This window comes from Argopecten irradians, chromosome 13 (assembly GCF_041381155.1).
Source record: "Argopecten irradians isolate NY chromosome 13, Ai_NY, whole genome shotgun sequence".
NCBI lineage: Eukaryota > Metazoa > Mollusca > Bivalvia > Pectinida > Pectinidae > Argopecten > Argopecten irradians.
Window position 1 is genome coordinate 9896530 of NC_091146.1, and position 8422 is coordinate 9904951.

Genomic DNA, 8422 nt, shown 5'->3' on the forward strand with positions numbered 1-8422 from the left:
GATTAAATTTATGCATCCTGTGATAATTTTAAATTAGCTACTGTGATATAACTTTGTCATTCTTTATATTTCTTATATCCCATATTATGTACTTTTAACTAATCCATTATTATATGTTTTACTAACTAAAGGACCATGCGGTAGATTAATCTCAATTGGCTTAGGATGTTCATCCTCAGTAAATTAAGTTTATTATCATTATTACTTCATTCCATATAGAACATAATTTCATGGATTTTTAATATTTTTATCTTTAAGTAAATATAGAAGCTCAAACTTGTCAATGGTGGTAATATTGTAAAGTAAGTAACTGAAGTAAAATACTAAATCATCTGCCCTTTTTGATTGTGAATAATATCATTTTTCAGCGGTATAGCATCTTAAATGAGGTAACTCGCCCAAATTCAGTTTTCATGTTGGTATTTTATGTAAATTTGCCTGGAAGAAGTCAATCCCTCAAATGTGAATTTATGTTTACCCTATTGTAATTTTAATTCTGAAGCTGTTACAAATCTCGACTACCTGTGATTTAGGCACATTAAATTGAAGACCAGATATTTTCGCATCTGAGTTGAGTTAATTCACTGATTCTGTTTCAGAACCATCTAAATTCACGACTGCATATTGTAACAGTAAGAGTGCACAACTATTTACTTCAATACCTTAAAAGCCATTTCCTCGCAGAAGATAATACATATATGGGGCTATAGGGTCGCCCTGACGACAGCCAAGTTCTACATTAAAGAATGATAACCGATTTTCCCCAACCACCCTATGAATATTACGCATATCCATTTTCGTAAATCAAATGCCAAGCCTAAAAATTGTAAAACATTTTCGATGAAATACCATGAAAGTGAATCAGAGGGTTTATTTTCATAAATGGCATACCTTTTATTTATTTTTCTCTAGACTAGTTCTTCCCTCACTATAACGTCCTGCAGGTGTGATTTGTTTTGATAAAATGCCTAGGTCTATTTCCCTTCGGTATACAAGTTTTAAATCCTAGGACATTTGAAACTGCTAATTAATCTTTTTCAAAGCCTAAAGTAATAGATCTTACCACAAAAATTATCAAATTTGTTGTGGAGCATTTAAAAATCTCAGCTGTAACACCACCAATACATGACTATTACTCGGTATTTTATTATTACTATTATTTTTCCATACTATTTATAGTTTTGCTTGCCTCCTCAAGCTTTGAGATCCTGTTTTCTCTACTAAAACAATGATAACCGGATTTTTAATATTATTTGCACATGTCAATTAAAAATGTGCTTTAATTTTCAGTTGATTTTTTATATCGCTGACTCGCCTTTTGTTCTTCATTTTAAAATATCTTTTGATCCCTTACCTTCCAAATTTGATATTTGGTATTGAATGTCATGAAATTGCTCCATTTATTTATATTATCCTCATAATTAATTCGAGTTAATAATAACTCCAAAATTACAACTGCTAAACAGGTGATATCGTATGTCTTGCTCGTTTTTACATAGATTCCCCATATCAATTAATTATTGCATTAATTTAAGTTTATAAGCATTGGTTAAAGGTCAAATTTCTACATTGAAAGTCCCCAATTTTCATATCAATAGATTTATTTTTTTATTGCATTCCATTTCAATATAAAATTTATCATTCCATTTTTGGTCGACTCTATTTCATTACAATTTTTAAAAAGTATAGACTCAATATATTTATTAAAATTCTTCTTTAAAATCATAATACTAGTTTTTTTTTAATTATTCAGTCATCTAAAATTTAGATAACTTTATTATCAATTCCATTATTGCATGCTTGGCTTTCCATCCTGAATGGATGTCCCTTTTGATTTTTGCAAATTCTTATGTCCAGTTATTTCATTTCTAGTTTTTTTTCCATTTATTGTTCCGATGAAATTAAATCATTCTCAGCGGTATCCCAAATATATTTTCAGTTTTGTTACTCCACTCTTTGCCCAATTTTTGAATTTTAAATAGTAATTTATTACTTCAAATTTAGTTTTCATGAAGGACATCTTCAGAATGCTTATTTATCTTTCTGCCAGTGAAAGATTCCTTCTCAATAAATGTTTGGAACTTTATTCAACCCTTAATTATTTTATTGTTAGATCTTCACATGAAATATTCTAAGTCATTAATTCTGTCATAGCTTTGTAAAAACTACTTTCCGAGAAGGCTCTAGAGTTTCAATGCATGTTATTGTGTATACAACTTTGACTCTATTGATATATCATTATATTCAAATCCGTTATCAATCCGTCTTGCTTTTAATAAATAAATAGTTTCTTTTGCAACCTTATTTACTTTTCATCCCCACAGAAATCCATATATTGATGGTTTATTTTTTTCTTATATACTTCAGGTAACGTATTTTGAGTCAGTTTATATGTTAGTTGAGACAATATACGTGATTTAACGATTTGAAGCTCATTTCCTTTGTGTTAATTACTTTTTTCTTTTAAATCTTATTGTGCCAAGTTTTTGTTTCTTGATTCCATATCCATGGAATATTCCTAAACATTTTATGCTGTCACTTAACCATGATATGACAATAAAATGTGTTGGTCTTTGCTTCCAACTGCCTACGTACATACCTTTTGTTTTGTTTTACTTACCCGTGTGTGTTTGATTGTTTGATTATTTTAACGTCCTATTAACAGTCAGGGTCATGTAAGGACATGTATGCAGTGTGTAGAGAGTGTAAAGTACGAGGTGCGTGTTTTGGGAGACTGCGGTATGTTCGTGTTGTGTCTTCTTGTATGATGGAACTGTTGCCCTTTTTGTAGTGCTACATCACTGAAGCATGCCGTCGAAGACACCAAGCAACACCACCCACCCGGCCGCATTATACTGACAACGGGCAAACCAGTCACCTGAATATTAATTTCTCATATTTTTTAATAAACTGAACTGGTATCGAAGGTTCGTTCCCTAAACAACTGTGAATCCTCTACAAACATGCTGATTTTAGTGTGAATTCTATGTTATTTATTTCTGAGAGGTCAATCCCTACCCTGTTTTTGTCTAGTGCCTAAAATCAAATTTCTTAAAACTACTCTCGTTCTACTCTGTCGAAGGCTTTCTGTTGGTCTAAGAACATTGTGACTCTGCCTCTATATTCTATATTGGAATATTACTTTATGTCTGACAGTAGTCTAATGAACTCTTCGATTAAAATCCGTCTTTAAGTAACTCTCTCTCATCAACATGTCACCGAGGCGTAGCAAATATAACCAGAGACAAGCGAATGAAGTTCTTGTATATAGCCTTGGCTGTGGTATGGGCAGACTGATTACGACACGGTACCGCTTGCGCATATCGTGTAAAGTGGTCTACCATTACCAGTATGTTTTCGTACCCCCCTTTAGATCTCTCTAAGCTAAGGAAATCTACACACACCAGTTCCAATGGCCGTATCCTAAGGATTGGAACTAATCCTGCAGCTCTTTTAAGAGGGGTCTTTCTCCTTACACACCGCTGTCGAGCCAGCCAAAGTGCCTTGTCTTTACCTTGGTGCCCAACGTCATCATGGACACCCTTCAACACCTGGGTTCTGTAAGCTGTTGGTACTAACAGCTGCTTGACCTGAGTACCGTCTACCGTAGCTGTCCTATAAAGGACACCCTGGTTCAAAGAAATGCGCCGACGTTCCCCAAGGTACTTGCGTACTTCAGGCGACTCATTCTTTACCGCTTCACCCCCTGGGAAAAGGTCGCTACCAAACAAGTACTCAGCCTAGCAAGAGTGGGATCCTTCCTCTGCTCTAGCACCCAATCAACCCTATTAACCTCAGTGCCTGAAACTTCCACCTCATCGGCCGAAGGAGGGGCAGTTTCATCTGGCACTGAAGCAATCAGAGGTACAGGACATTTTGGACATTGTGTTGCCGCCGCATGGCAATAAAGGTCATCAATTCACGTTGGGCGTCATTTGTCACCGGGGCGTAACAAAAATAACCAGAGACAAGGTTCAGTTGATTTCCTTTTATTACCGGATGGTAAGGAAAAGCCTACAAAGACAAAACAAACAGTCACTCACCATGTCTTTCATATCGAACACACCCACGCGAATGTCACACACCATTCACCATTAATATTCTTACCATGCCAACTTACCAGGCTTCTGTTAATGGCGACTCCATGGGAAAATCTGTCTCGCAACAGGCAGTTCCGTTGGCTATGTTTTGCTGGACCGTTTGCGCCGACGTCCAGCAATAAAAGTTCAGAATGGGGAAGATAGAAAGCCAGAAGTGAGATGACGTAGACAGGTGTGAGAACGCAACAAGCATGCAAAGCAGGTGCGAGTGTTAATTGCTGAGTTGCGTTCCTGCTGATGTCCATGTCACGTCGGACTGGTCCGGCCACTTTGGGTAAATACCTCACATTCCACAGGACATGTACATTGACAGGGTCACATGTAAACAACACGCCACATACACAGGGACTTGACGCACACATACACAGTACATAATTGGTATATAACACCTAGGTTACAAATATGAATAATATTTTGTATAATAGGTTTAATTCGTCCTGTGATTACATTGGCTACGATTTCAAAGTCTGTGTTCAGTGATGTAATCGGTCTCCAGTTCCTGATTTCTTCCCTTTCCCCTTGCTTGTACATCAATCTAATAATTCCTCGATACTACGAAGATTCTACGATAATTCTTTATTGTTTTGGTGAGCTGATCTTTTATCATAAAACAATAAAATTCTGTAAAATACCATAAATATCTGTAGACTTGTTGATTTGTAACCTCTAACTGACGTAATAGATCTCATTTTAAATGAATGTCTTTGTAAAGCACATAACTCTATACTAGAGTGTGAGAACAAAATAATCAATTCTATATTACTTCCTTCCTATTTTAATTGTATATTATTTTAACACTGGGTGCTACGGATTCATAAATCATCGACAGATTGACCCTTTGTTTTGCTATTTTAGATCCTCTACCCTATTTCTGCTTGTGATGTATGACTTTTCCTTTCTCAATATATGTTCTGAACTCGATTAAAGTCTCTAGCTACAACATGTTTTGAATCATTTCTACTTAAACTTCATATTGTTTTACTCACGTTCTTGAAAACTTATATTTTGTAAATTTCATCATTTTGGTGTACATAAATTAGTAAACCAAACGCTGGTTCTTTTATTTCTATTTTTAAGATAATATATCATCCATTCATATCTATTGTAAAATCTAAAACCTGTAAGTTTAGGCCTTTCTTTATAAGAATCCCGACTCCCAGAGAAGACAAGTTCCCATCGGCCTAGTATGAAATTCCGTTCTCTATTCCTTTCTTGCAATAATACAATCTATTTTGATATGATAACCAATGAAAAATATTCCTTCCTTCCATGATCATTTAAGCCATGAACATTGATATAAATGCATTTCAGCTGCTTTTGTTATTGTGTTTTTTTTATAGATATTTTTAATTAATTGAACGTAACTGATATCAATAGATGCCCTACTCACGGTCCACAACTCTTGTTCATATTCCTACACTCTACCGTGGTTTTTAGGGGTTTATCCTAAAATAGTCCATTTTTGACACTGATGGATGCACATGGTCTTGGATCATCTTGCATATGATTCTGGCTCCATGGGGCTGATGATGTGTATAGTTGTGCTATCATTTTGATCATTACACGCTGTAATGATTTATCCTATGCAAAAACAACCTTTTTCTATCTCCATGAAGTCCACATTTGTTTCACAATGTTCTCATTAACATTGTATGGATAGTTTTGTCAGTATCCCTCCCTTTGCTACTGCCTTTGATATCATACTACAGGGTGTGATACTAAATCCTGAAAACGTTTGTCTTCGGCTGTTGTAAAGTTAATATTGATATTGCTACTGGAATTCTTATTCATATCACTGGTTCCGAGATGTACAATTACGTCTACTACCACCCCAGGTCTGGGTCTTGCTCACACATTTGCCATAGGTCTTCCATTTTGCCCGCTGACTTTGTCCGCTGTTGCATCAGATTTAGACACAATTTTCATTTATTGATCTGCTATCTCTGGTCTGTTACAATTTGAATATCCGATTACTACTGACATGACTGCTGGTCCGAAAGTACTTTGGTGATGTGGAAAGGCATGCACTTGTGGCTAAGGTTGGAGGGGTGTGTAATTGTCTTGACTGATATCAAGGCATTTTTCTCGAACTGTTGCTAACACTAGTACTGCCACAATATTGGGAGTTCTTGATGTTCAATTGTTTAGGGCATCAAAGTGTGTCCAGGTGTTTCCAGTTCCTATGTGTCTCAGATCTAGCTCTGGACAATCTTTTAGTAGGTGAGAAGTGCTCTTACACATATGACACTGTTTTTGTATTGAAGGTTTCAAGGGACACCTAAAATGAGGTGACTTGTACCATCACAAAACCTGCACTGTGTTCTGTTGTTATCCGCATACATATTTACAGAATACCTCCCACATTCTGTGTCTTTTGAAATCATAGATTCTACATTTAGTAATTGTACATTTCTCACACCGTGTTCGACATCCGAGTCTTTTCAGACTATAACTGGAATTACATCACCATAGGGTAGCATGATTTCTATAATATAGGTATCGCCGAGTTCATACGGGCTGCCCTTGATCGTCACATTTGTTATTTTCCACACCCAAACCACGCATAGATCTATCTCTCATATCAACATCATTTATGATCAGGTCCATTTTCTTCTCCTGGTCCCGATTTCTTGAAACTGACTTAAGTCTTAAGTTTTCATATAAGTTTCAAAATGAGAGTGTTGACTTAAGTCTGCACTTTTGTTTCGAGAAATCGTAGCCTTGTTTGACAGTGTTACTATGCATTCAAAGTCAGACCCTGCTTAGGGCCTCCTCTGTACATTTACCAGTTAGTACTTCTTCATGGGTTACTTTGTAGAGATTCCTGGAATTAAAATGAACACTCATTTCTCTGGAAATCTCTTGGTTATTCATCTCCTTTTAGTCAGTCCTTCATAAAACTAGCATCACTATCCCTATTGGTCTGACATAAACCAAACAGAAAGTTCCAGTAAAAATACTAGCATTTATGTGAAATGACTCCTCTGATTTGTCCAAGTGTAGTGCAATCCCAGACGTATAAATCTCTCTTTCAGCCATATTGTTGTTCCTGTTCTCCATGGCGTCATGTTGACGTTTGACTAGCTGTTTCTCTAGATTGTTGAATGCGCAGCGTGAGTTTTCCTTTTCAGTCTCAAGATCAAAAACTTTTCCCTTCAACTCGTCTACCAATTGTTTGTTTATCTCCTTGAGCTTAATGTACAAGTGTAATTTTCTTTCATATACGTTTTTAGTAACGACAGTAGATAGCATGTTTGTGATTTCTTCCAGTCTGTCACCATGGGGTCATGGTTTTGTACTTTCACTCATGCTGCTACTATTGGTAGGCATGTTTACTGTTTTAGTATTAACACTGCAGAAACTGTAAAGTAGTCCTGGTAAATCCAGGTAAGAAAGTGCACCGTAGTGAGGTTACAATTTAACTGTTCACCACTTGGGTCTCAGCCCATTGTTTATAATTCACATGTCCAAAATTCACATTTTATAGGAAAACTCATTAAGATAAATTTACAAATACGACAACTGTATGTTCATATAACAGTATTCCATTATTAAAGTTGTATTTCTTGTAATTTTCACTGTAACGATATATCGTTTTAACATTTGATATTTGAATATGGACATGTAACTTGATGATTTAGCTCCCAAAAACCATATGTCAGTCTATAAAAGAGCCGAAATCTAAGGATCATATATTCCTGGTTTTGAATAAAACGCCTTCAATCTCCGCCATATTCAGTACCTTCGGATTTTGTCGGAATTCCGAATCGTATCACGTGACTGACGTCGACACGTCCTGCTCGTGGTGATCCAGGTAACTAGCGTAAGCGCACATGTGTGTGTTTACGGTTTCCTTCTGGCTAATACATAGGAGCGCCCATATTGAATATATTCTTAGAGGAATTGCTCCATACAAGCATGGTTAACATAAAAACGAAATCCAATCCCTATATTTACACTCACACGACTTTTTATTTATATTTCATGCAATAAAATCGTCATTTGAAAGTGACGTAATTATTCAATAAAAGGCGGTCAAAAGTGGGAGAAGCTTACTCAATTGAACAGCGAATGTTGACTCTTCACGTAAGGTAGAATTATTCATCCGCGACGACAAAAATGTTCAATATTTTGGTGTAAAATAAACATGACAAAGTAAATTTCAATGATAATTTTATTCAATCAGATCAGAACCTTAAATAGGTATTCAATTTTTCTAAAAGTGTAATAACATAAAGTATTTGTACTCGGCGACATGTGGAACTCGGTGACCGTTATTGTGCAGCGAGGCGAGGCTGACGCACGCTTACACACTGGAGTTT